Source organism: Cibotium barometz, chromosome 8 (genome assembly GCF_041138505.1).
Source record: "Cibotium barometz isolate CiBa-2024 chromosome 8, ASM4113850v1, whole genome shotgun sequence".
NCBI classification, from domain to species: Eukaryota; Viridiplantae; Streptophyta; class Polypodiopsida; order Cyatheales; family Cibotiaceae; genus Cibotium; species Cibotium barometz.
The window spans coordinates 8763640-8776687 of NC_141053.1; positions in this window are offsets into that span (position 1 = coordinate 8763640).

The window sequence follows — 13048 nt, forward strand, 5'->3', positions numbered from 1 at the left end:
ACAAGCTTATGACATGTTGAAGCAAGCCTTGGCAAGTGCTTCGATTTTGCGAGCACCTAACTTGGATATCATCTTCCATGTGCACATTGATGCCTCCAATTTTGTAATTGGATGTGCTCTAGCACATGGGAACACAAATTGGACTATCCTAATATTTTGCAAGTTGGTAATAACTAGACGAGGCTGAAATAAATTATACTACCACACTAAGCGTGAAGGGTTAGCAATGGTTTATGTTGTAAAGCACCTAACTCTCGGAACCTCAATCTTAGATTCTCTCAAAACTAGCATGACAAGAGGCCTCAAATTATGCATCATCATTGAGGACCATATGGCCAATCTAAAGTGCTTAGTTACAAAGTTGATAAATTGATACAGTTTGGGCCTTAGCATGACATGCATTTCTCCGACTTTGTAATTCCCTGTAGCACTTGGTCCAAAGCTCTTGGGCTATCTTTTAAGTAGCAATCCATTAACATCCAAGATAATAAGCCTCCTCGGTGTCTGGAATCATTATTGACATGATTCTAATCAGATTGAATATGATTGAAGCTTATAATCATTGTTAAGGGACACAAAAATAGCTAATAGAAACAATTCTTAAAATTGAGTTGGTTACATTACATTAGGTAAATTAGGCTTGGGATCTTCATCAAGCTTGGGAGCCTCACTAGCCTTGGCATCCTCATCAGACTTAGGTTCTTCATTGTTGTTTGCCTCCCCTACTAGGTCTCACCTCGGCCTCTGCAGTCTGCTTCTCGTTTGTTTTCTCTTCAGGCTTCGGCTCTGCCTCTTCAGCTTGCTCTACCTCATCAACCTTGGGATGTTCAATGTTCACCTCCACATTGGACCTTGGCTCTTCCTCTATGTGCTAAGAGGGCTTTGCCTCGTCCCCTACAACCTGAAGGAGCACCTTGACATCTGCAGGATCAAGGAATTCCGATTGGTTCTCCTCAGACATCTCTGTGCTATTCTTTAGTATTAATCGTATCATGTCACTTTGGTACCGCTCCACATAGTTACTATCATAATTCTGTAATGCAGCCTGAAAAAACAAAATTCACAATGTCAGACCGTAAATCTAGCTAAATCAGTGTCCACCCAATGATTCTTCCACTTACCTTCTTGGACATGAAGGGATTCATGGAGAAGAGACTTTGAAGAATATATTCTGCATGTATCATTGATCTCCATCGACAGGAGTGTGGGTCTCCTTGCTTGGGCACTTGAACATGCTTGACCTCTGATTTGTATAGTTCATTGTCTCCATATAGGGAACCAAGAACATGAAGAAGCCTTTTTATACACCTGTATAATAAATAAGCTTTTACAATAAGATACATTGCCAGCTTCAAGGAGCCATAGATACTAGAGAAAGGTGCTTTGAATGTTTACTTACTACTACAGGCCTAACACACGATGTGATCTTGGTACTGAATTAAGAGTCCACACAATTCTCTTATCCAATTCTATAATGGCAAGGCTCTAATGGTTCTTGTAAAAGCAAAAATATCTAAAACTAAGGCATCCCCTATCTAGTAGATGTATATAACTAACAAGATAGAGGAGTAACATACCCTGATTCGTATATGGAAAAATTAATACGGTAACCTCCATGTTCAAATAGGTGAACCACTTTTGAATCTCTTGCTGGAAAGTACTCCTTCTTCATAGCAGTGGTGCTAGCTGAGAGTTGAGAATAAACACCTCAGAGTGGCTCTAACACGGAAGCTAGCACTTTATTAAACTGCAAAAACAAGGGTAACTCATCGAGGAAAAAGGGAAGAACTAAAGACGGAACTACCATATCATCAGAAAATGCAACTCGAATACCTACTTTAAACAGACGTATAGGATAGTATCTATGATCTGTGATGTCCTCTCCATCAAAGTTCTGACATCCACGATGTCAAGAGAGAGCTGTTGCTTACCATCTTCCATATTCACAAAGATAAAAATGCCCCTCTACAAGCTCCTTAGTATCTCCGGTTGACTGACTCCAACTCTTCTGTTTCTTTGATGTACTGCTCGTGGAGATTCTTTGGGTTCGATTTTACTTGTTCATCCTTGTCTTTTCTTGCCTTCTCCTCTTCCTCTCGTCTGGCGTCCTGTTCTGCCTTGGCTCTTGTTTTAATATCATGTGTAATATCTACAATTTTTATTTTATCCTGAGGATCTCTTGCTGGTGGAATCATGAGGATGTTTTGCATTTTTGGGTATGTAATCTCTGCAAGAGGGTGTAGAAGCTTCTCATACCTCCAACTAAGTCTCTTCAGTGTCTCACTATCCTAGGGCATTATAGTCATCCTATGTGCGTGGGCACACACAACACATAGGTCATTGAAGTACTCTATAAGAAAGTCTTCAGCATAAGCCTCCTCTAGATAGAGCAAGCAAACTTACATATTGCCATTTGCTTTCTAGTTACGTGGGCATGGATGCTGGACTCTCTTTTTGTCTGTCTCACTGGAATCTCTCTCTGTCTGTGGGTTCCTGAAAAATCGGGATGCTCTCTCTCTCTCTCTCTCTCTCTCTCTCTCTCTCTCTCTCAAATACAAGAACCATCATCAATAGTGGCATGAGGATTAAATAACTTTAAATGAGCCCACGTGTGTAGTAATAATGGACACGTGTGATGTTGACAGTTGACACGTGGGGTTTGTGAATATTAAAAACAACTCTTTTTTTATTCTATTTGTAACGGTGCGCCAGAGAGAGAGAGAGAGAGAGAGAGAGAGAGAGAGAGAGAGAGAGAGAGAGAGAGAGAGAGAGAGAGATCCATCGAGCACGACAGCGATCCATCAAGCCACCGATAGCTTTGGTATGTGTTTCTCTTGCACACACACACACACACACACATGGACATAGAGACATGCAAGAACAAACAGACAATCTATTTCTCTCTCTCTCTCTCTCTCTCTCTCTCTCTCTCTCTCTCACACACACACACACACACACACACACATAGAGTGAACCGTATACAACACAGACACACACATACAATACACTCACAAGAGAGAGAGAGAGAGAGAGAGAGAGAGAGAGAGAGAGAGTTGTACTCGATATGTCTCTTGTAAGGGTAATGGAGGTGCTTTATCGGCCAAATTGCACACACTTACAAACACATACATATAAACTTATATCACATCCACACACACACACACACACACACACACACACACACACACACACACACACACAGAGAGAACCCTATACAACACAGACATACACATACAGTAAACCCACAACAAGAGAGAGAGAGAGAGAGAGAGGGAGAGGGAGTAATAGAGAGAGATTTAGAGATAGTCAAAGAGAGATACATAAAGATTTAGGGAGTTAGTCAGAGAGAGAAAGAGTGAGAGATAGAGATAAGGTGTTAGAGAAAGTAATCTAAAAAGAGGAAGAGTAAGAGATAGAGATAAGGTGTTAGAGAAAGTAATTTAGAAAGAGTTAGTGAAGAGTGTATGCAATTTGTGCAATTTGGTGCGATGTGGCTCCTGTAATGGTAATGGAGGTGCTTTATCGCGCCATCGCACACACATACACCACATACATATACACTTATATCACACACACACACACACACACACACACACAAAGAGAGAGAGAGAGAGAGAGAGAGAGAGAGAGAGAGAGAGAGAGAGAAAGAGAGAGAGAGAGAGAGAGAGAGAGAGAGAGAGAGAGAGAGAGAGAGAGAAATTTGTAAAGTTTGGCACAATATAGCCCTTGTAGGATTAATGGATTTTCTTTATCGTGCCAACTTGCACAAACACAATAAGGGGTGACTCCCCTTTTCTAATTCATGCCAGTGTCTTACTTCTCAGAAAAAAGAAAGCTTAAGTGGGGAGTCACTGCGCTGGATCTTGAGTTTAGTGCTGCGAATAGGAGCGACATGCGAATGAAGTCTGCAAAGCTGTTGATGAGCACAAAGAAAAGATCTATTGACTTCACCACCACTGACCCTACAAAAGTTATGGCAAGGATAGATGAGCCACATCTTGTGAGAGGAGAGACACAGAAGATTAAGGGTTTCTAACTGGAGTCCATTTTGCAGAGTCCATTTTGCATCAGCATGCAGAGTACCTATCGAAATACAGGGAAGATTTCAAAAAACTAGTATCCAAAGGAAGGCTGCTCTGCTAAATAATCCGGCTTACGTGCACTTGCTGGATTGTGCACTAAGCAGGAAGGCAAATAGTTTTCTATACAAGAAGTACCAAGAACTACCATCTTCCTACAAGCCTTCTTGGTGTACCTTGCACTTAAGTTGTTGTTGCAGGCTGTTATATGAGCCATTTGGATTCCTCTGCTACCTGCAATGCCTCTATAAAGACCTTCCTGAAATGGGTGAAGAACTATTTTATGAAGGTACTATCCAAGACAAAATTCCCCTTGAAGATAGATTACCCTCCGAGGAGGTAGAACTTGAGGAAGATATTGAGTTAGTACAAGAGGAAGAGGATTCAAAGTCGATGGATATTGTTGCTCTAAAGACGTCAGTGTGGTCTAGTATTGCCAATGCTGCCAAAATTCGTTATTGTTTTGATAACAATCATTATGTACTATTGGCTGACATTCAGAATATTTTCAACCTAAGGGAAGATTTTGCTTTATCTGTTATTGCCAATTTTTTGGAAGAGGGTAGTGGTTTTGTCTCGAAAGATGATGCAGATGACTTAGCATTGGAGGAAAATTATAATAGTAAAGAGTGTCTTAGTATTTGTTTGGGCAAAGCACATAAATTCAAAGAGGATGGATTTGTGCCAAATAATAAAACCTTCATGGAGCTGCAGGCCAAATATGGCTTTGATAAGTTGAATGACTCCACAAAGGAGTTTATGAACAAAGTAGGAGAAGATACTAAAAGTTCTATTGAATTGGGACACCAACTGTTGGTTTTACAGATGAGACTCAGGTTCTCTCTCTCTCTCTCTCTCTCTCTCTCTCTCTCTCTCTCTCTCTCTCTCTCTCTCCAGACTTGATATGTTTGCTTTTGACATTGACTTCACTTGTACTTGTCAAAGTAAATATTGCACACAGACTTGTTAAGTTTGCAATCATGACTGTTTCCTAAACGCTCTTCTCATGCTTACAACTGTTTCCTAATAGCTCTTCTCTATAAGAACATCAATCTACATCTACCCTAGCAGCATGCATGTCATCTGTGTCCTTTAATGGCCAGTAGCCTATATAACTCAGCCTCTTCTTGTCACTTGCACTATGCTTTGCATGCTACTCTTCAATATTATGAATAGAAAACCAGAATCCCTTGGTATAATGGAAGCACGTTTGCCTAACCATTGGTCTCAATTCAAATCTGAGAGGGATTGTACTAGTTTTATAGTATTTTGCACAGCTTTAGCATGTGTCCAAACATCAAATCTTTCACCATGTCAACATGCATGTTGCATTTTCAGTATGATAGATGACCATGTCAACATGCATGTTGCATTTTCAGTATGATAGATGAATTTTATTGATCAATAGCCTTGAGAATGCTTGCAGAAGAGCAATAGAGCTGAAACTTAATGACTTTCTTGGTTTTGTTGTTGAGCTATTGCTGTTGTATGTTGATCTTGGACAATAATGTTGAAGTTGGGACCAAGATTTTCTTGAAATTGTAGAAATCCTTCAATGTTGATGAAATTGTTTATGATGCTGTTTGAAATTCTTGTAAACTTGACAAATTTGCAGCAAGATTCTTCAAAGCTTCAGAGTACATAATATTTGCTTCAATCTGTATTCTGATTAGAAATCTTTACAATTCTGCAGCATAAACTTATTCAAATCTAAAACAGAAATGTAAATCTTGACAATGGCTTTGTAATAATCTACACAGAACTATAATTTGCAAAGAATTGTAATATGAACATTAGCACTGCATTGATATTAAATTCTGTACTCAAATCTGTAAGAAAATTGGAGTAACTCTACAATGGATCCTCAATTCGTGTGATCGATGTTGGAAATTCCACCAAAACCTGCAACATTTGTAATTTGTCTCTAATATCTTGAAAACTAGCAGCTTTCTTAATGAATCTTTCACCAAAAACTGCACAGCAATCAAGAAAATTGGAGTAACTCTACAATGGATCCTCAATTCGTGTGATCGATGTTGGAAATTCCACCAAAACCTGCAACATTTGTAATTTGTCTCTAATATCTTGAAAACTAGCAGCTTTCTTAATGAATCTTTCACCAAAAACTGCACAGCAATCAAGAATCTCCCAACAAAAAATACAAAGAACTCAAAGGATCTTGTAAATGATAGTAGGAAACTAGGGTTTATGTGAAGATTTGATGAAAATAGATTCTAATTCATGCAAAAATTCTCCAAAATTCAAGAAAATCAAGAAGATTTTCAAGAACATCAAGAAATGCAAGAAAATCAATAAAATGCATTTTAAAAGCTGTGAAAATTCTTAATCCGAGAATGATTAACACTAATCATGATCAAGAAAATACATTTTAAAAAATTAGATTCTTGGTAATTCAAAAATGATTATCACTAATCATGATCAAGAAAATGCATTTTGAAAAAATAGATTAATAGTAATTAAAAAATGATTATCACTCATGAAAAAAATATATAATATGAAAACTGGATTTAAAAGAATAATCCAAAAATAATTATCTTCTAATCACTTCCTAATCAAGGATCTAAGCCAAGGGCTTTGATACCAATTGAAATGGAGTGACCATAAAGCTACTTCGGGACAATCATTATGCTGATTAACATGCAAAAGAAATCATGTATAATACCTAAGTGATTTAGCCTTTCACTTAAGGATCCAAATAGCTTTTCATAAGCTAAGGTTTGAAAGCCATGAGGCTCCAAGAGTCAAGAGGTCAAATGTCAAAAGATATCAAACGGTATCAAAAAGTACAATAGTAGTCCATGAGTCCCCTTTTATACTTGATCCCGTGAACCAAGGTCCTAAACCTAATCTAAAGTTATTGCTTCATTACAACAAACCAGTCTACATGAGTCATATTGATGAGGATTCCAATTCAGTGGGGACACATAGGCTGTTTCTGAGAAAACTAGAGACACTCAAACAAAAATTGAGGAGACCAAAAAGGAAAGGATGCTGGCCCTTAAGAGACCAAACAAAGAGAAACTTAGTTCATACCTTGACCCTATAAGATAACTGGAACAACTTCATGAGCTTAAGGATATGGTCACATATACTCAGGAGGAGTTAGAACTAAGACCAAAACAAGTAAACATCTCTAACACTATTCATCCAAACAACCTATAGCTTGTTGTAACCCATAAACCATTGGATATTCCTAGTGTCATCATTGAGGTCAGTGGAGCTCACCTATCCCAAGCATGGATTGCAAAGGGTGGTAGCCTAACATTAAATTCCCCATTAGGAAGAGCTTTCAATGCAGCAAAGAGTTCAAGGTCTCCACAAAGACATGCAGTGATTTGGTCTCAATTTTTGAAGCCATGAAATCCATCAACTTAGGGATGTTTAATGGAGTACCCACCATTACTTCTCTACCATATGAGGGTGTTGGTGAGATTGGAATTTCCACCTCTTAAATTAGGGTTCTCATACTTAAATACCTCTTAAATCAGTTCAGGGTCCTCATACTCAAACATTCTCCTAAAGAGTTCACAATCCATGCTTGGGATAGGTGAGCTCCACTGACCTCAATGATGACACTAGGAATATCCAATGGTTTATGGGTTACAACAAGCTATAGGTTGTTTGGATGAATAGTGTTAGAGATGTTTACTTGTTTTAGTCTTAGTTCTAACTCCTCCTGAGTATATGTGACCATATCCTTAAGCTCATGAAGTTGTTCCAATTATCTTATAGGGTCAAGGTATGAACTAAGTTTCTCTTTGTTTGGTTTCTTAAGGGCTAGCATCCTTTCCTTTTTGGTCTCCTCGATTTTTGTTTGAGTGTCTCTAGTTTTCTCCGAAACAGCCTATGTGTCCCCACTGAATTGGAATCCTCATCAATATGACTCATGTATTGAAAGAACGGTAGAGGGGGAGGAGACACACACACACAGGAGCAAACCCTAATGTATATTGCAAACCCTAACCATAGTGTAAGATTCCTCCCCCAACCCCTTTTTGATGTCTAGTATCTTCCCCTGTAATCAACCCTCTTCAGAAATATAAAGACCCTGTTGTTGTTGCTAACTATTTTAGCCTAGAGAGAGAGAAATTATTCTAGAGAGAGAATATTCAGATTTTGAATATTTTTGGATAGAAAAATATCTCTTATAATTAAGATAAATTCCCCTGAAACAGAAATTCAAAAAGAATTTTCCAATGTGCAATTGGAATTAATTGAAAATGGGTATAAAGGACCTTAGCCTAAGGGTCTAGATTTTCAGAAATTTTTGGATTATGGTCCAATTAAGGTTCCTATGGGCCAATAGCATCAATCCATGTGTAGAGAGGAGATAAATCCAATTTTGTAAAAGAAGATACCCAAAAATGAGTAAATGCTCACATAAGATGAAGAGTTGAAAATGTACAAGGTTTATTAGTAAAAAAATTATGAGCAATATTAAAAGTATGACATATGTAAGGAAGGGGAGTTCTTTAAAGGAGGTGCATATTTCACATAAGATGAAGAGTTGAAAATGTACAAGGTTTATTAGTAAAAAATTATGAGCAATATTAAAAGTATGACATATGTAAGGAAGGGGAGTTCTTTAAAGGAGGTGCATATTTCACATAAGATGAAGAGTTGAAAATGTACAAGGTTTATTAGTAAAAAAACTATGAGCAATATTAAAAATATGAGATATTTTGGGTATAATGATTCCATTTTGACACATATGTAAGGAAGGGGAGTTCTTTAAAGGAGGTGCATATTTCACATGCTTGAATGAGTTTTAAACTCATAAAAATTGAGATATTTCATCTCTCCTCTCTCCTCATTTAAGTCTAGTTCCAAAAAGTTAGCTTCACTGACCTAAAAATGGTCAAATATTGACCAAACTGATTTAGAAAATTCTAGAATCAGTTTGTTTGGTTAGGAGCTCAATTTTTCCTATAAATAGAAGCCTCCCCCTTGTTGAAAAAGATATAGTGTTTATGCATCGTTACTCTACTCCACCTAAGCCAAGAACTGTGAATTCATTTAATAATTCACTAGTTTTTGGAGCTTCTCTCTTTCTTCAATCCCCATTAGTGGCTCCATCAACATACTTAACCAATTGATTGGTTGGGGGCCTCTACCGTGAACAAAGAATCAAGCAAGTTGTAAGGTAATTAGTGAATATTGATCTTTCTATAATTTCTCAATGTTTCTCTCTTCTCAACCCCTCTCAAGCTTGAGAAGTTTAATTGTTATGGTTTTTTTTTAATGCTATTGAAGTTTGAATAGTAGTGAAGAGTTACATAATGCTATTGAAGTTAATTTTCATTTATGTTTAAATTCTAATGATTTTTATGTAAATTCTCTCTCTCACTCAAGAAATGGTCATACTCATGACCGTTCTCAATCCAAATCAAGCTTTTCATAAAGCTTTTCCTTAACCCAAGATTAAGCTATGCTTGAGGCCAAATTAATGGCTTTTTTCTATGCTTTTAGTTTATGTATATTAATGATTCAATCCATTATGGATTAATAATCCAATTAGAGATTATTTTAATTATTTTCTTAATGATAAGCATTATCCCTTAGAAAAATTGAGATTTATCAGTCATAGCAGCGGAGCTATGGCAAAATTTTTATAAAAATTATGCATAAACTAATCTCATTCAAAGCATAAAAAGAGGACTTCCTACCATATTCTAGGAATTATCATCCTAGATTAATTGAAAGAATTTCATTACAATCATGGAGAAATTGAATTTTAATATCATGCATAAAGGATAAGTTTTTATATCAAAAGTGTTATTTTTACCATTTTTATTTCATGCATAGAAGTATGCATAATGGATAAATTTTTATATCAAAAGTGTTATTTTTACCATTTTTATTTCATGCATAGAAGTATGCATAATGGATAAATTTTTATATCAAAAGTGTTATTTTTACCATTTTTATTTCATGCATAGAAGTATGCATAATGGATAAATTTTTATATCAAAAGTGTTATTTTTACCATTTTTATTTCATGCATAGAAGTATGCATAATGGATAAATTTTTATATCAAAAGTGTTATTTTTACCATTTTTATTTCATGCATAGAAGTATGCATAATGGATAAATTTTTATATCAAAAGTGTTATTTTTATCATTTTTAATTTTCATGCATAGAAGTATGCATAAAGGAAAATTTTTATATCAAAAGTGTTACTTTTATCATTTTTAATTTTCATGCATAGAAGTATGCATAAAGAAAAAATTTTTATATCAAAAGTGTTACTTTTATCATTTTTAATTTTCATGCATAGAAGTGTTACTTTTATCATTTTTAATTTTCATGCATAGAAGTATGCATAAAAGAAAGTTTTTTATATCAAAAGTGTTACTTTTATCATTTTTAATTTTCATGCATAGAAGTATGCATAAAAGTTGATTATTTTATTATAAAAGTGTGACTTTTATCATAATTGAATTTCATGCATAGAGGTATGCATAAAAGTTGATTATTTTATTGTAAGAGTGTTACTTTTATCATATTGGATTTCATGCATATAGGTATGCATAAAAGATATTCTTTTTATACTAAAAGTGTGATTTTCCTCATAAATGGATTTTATGCTTAACTTAGATGCATAAGAGAAATTCTTTTATTCTAAAAGTGTAATTTCCTACCAAACTGAATTTATGCATAAGAAGATGCATAAAAGATTGATTTTAATTTCGAAAGTGTTAGTCTCCTTAAATGGAATTTATGTATAAATAAATGTGTAGAGAAATCTTATATCAAATATAAGAATTCTCTTTTAAAAAAAAAGAAAAAGATATGAAATGTGATAAGATTTGATAAGATGCGTATGGAAAGTGATAGGATGTGATAAGAGGTGTATGAGATGTAAAAAGATGTGATAAGATGTGTATGAGATGTGATAGAATGTGTTAAGATGAGTTAGGATGTGTTAAGATGTATATGGGATGTGTTAGAAAGAGAATGGATGTAATATGGTTGTATGAATGTGATGTGGATGTATACATGTAGATGTATATGTATGAATGTGAATGTTGATGTGGATGTAGATGTATGTGAATGTGGATGTGAATGTGGATGTATAGATGTGAATGGGAATGTGGATGTGGATGTATATATGTATATGGATGTAGATGTGGATGTATAGATGTGAATGGGAATGTGGATGGGAATGTGGATGTATAGATGTGAATGGGAATGTGGATGTGGATGTATGTGAATGTGGATGTAGATGTGGATGTATAGATGTGAATGGGAATGTGGATGTGGATGTATGTGAATGTGGATGTGAATGGGAATGTGGATGTAGATGTGGATGTATAGATGTGAATGGGAATGTGGATGTGGATGTATGTATGTATGTGGATGTAGATGTGGATGTATAGATGTGAATGGGAATGTGGATGTGGATGTATATGAATGTGGATGTAGATGTGGATGTATAGATGTGAATGGGAATGTGGATGTGGATGTATGTATGTATGTGGATGTAGATGTGTATATATAGATGTGAATGGGAATGTGGATGTGGATGTATGTATGTATGTGGATGTGGATGTATGAATGAGGACGTGATAATGGATATATGCATGTAGATGTGGATATATGGATGTGAATATGAATGTGGATGTGGATGTGGATGTATGGATGTGGATATGGATGTGTATGTATGAATGTAGATATGGGATGTAGATGTATAAATGAGGATGTGAAAATGGAGGTATGCATGTAGATGTGGATGTATGGATGTGAATGTGGATGTGGATGTGGATGTATGGATGTGGATATGGATGTGTATGTATGAATGTGGATATGGATGTGTATGTATGAATGTGGATATGGGACGTGGATGTATAAATGAGGAAGTGAAAATGGATGTATGCATGTAAATGTGGATGTATGGATGTGAATGTGAATGTGTATGTGAATTAATGTGTCGTCGATATGAGAAAATGGATGAGAATGAGTACACATTGAATGGAATGTGGAATAAGTAATGTGGACTAAGGAGGGATAATGTGGAAAGACGAGAGTTCAATTTAGAAACTGTATTTTGTGACTGTTTGTAAATGACTGTTTTATGTCAAGAATGCTGGGGAAGCATTTTGACCGTCTTATGGATTAAGGTCATGAAGACCTAACTGTTAAAGTTGCAACTGCTGATGGAGAGTCAATGGAGGACGTCTCGCGTAGCAAGGTCGACCGAGGTCTTGACCAGCCTCGGTTTGATTTAAATGGTGAGCTTCCGGTACGGTGGATGAGGGACCAAGGAAGCGGCCTATGAGTGAAGCGCTAGGTCACCTGCGAAGGATCCTAGAGGGTGCTGACCATACGGTGCTCGGGCTCTGGGTCGCCGAAGATACCCACACGTGCGTCGTGGAAGATATTGGAACAAGGAGTAAGAGTTGTTTTGTGAAACCGGGCATGGATCTAGTTGATTGACCTTGCTGGTCTTCAATGGATGAGTCCATGGCTCTTTATATGGATATGTTGGTTGATCTTGCTGATCTTCAACGAGAGTCCATCTTGATTTTTATAAGTGATTATATTGCCAAGTATTATGGGCTAGGAACTATTGAAAAGGCCCCTGTGTGGACAAGTGGTGAGCGTTCTAGTTGCCAATGATGCCATAGATACTCTGATGAAGGAATGATGGGAAATTATGAATCAACCAGATAAATTGGAAGAATGTGATCAGTGGTACTATGGTTTCATTAAAGGATTGTTTTAAAGTTAGCTGAAGCTAAGAAAAAGGCAATTTCATATTGGGTGTGTAAGTGGTGTGGCTAGTTTTATGTTTGCATGAACTTCCGGCTAGGGGGCCTTGGAACTCTTTTCCTTGGTACTACCCGGGACAAAACCTAACCAAATTCCAAATTGAATCCCATCACTACAGTGGTTGGGCGGTTGGCTAACCCATGGGATCGGATGGGGTTAGGCTGGACTGATGGA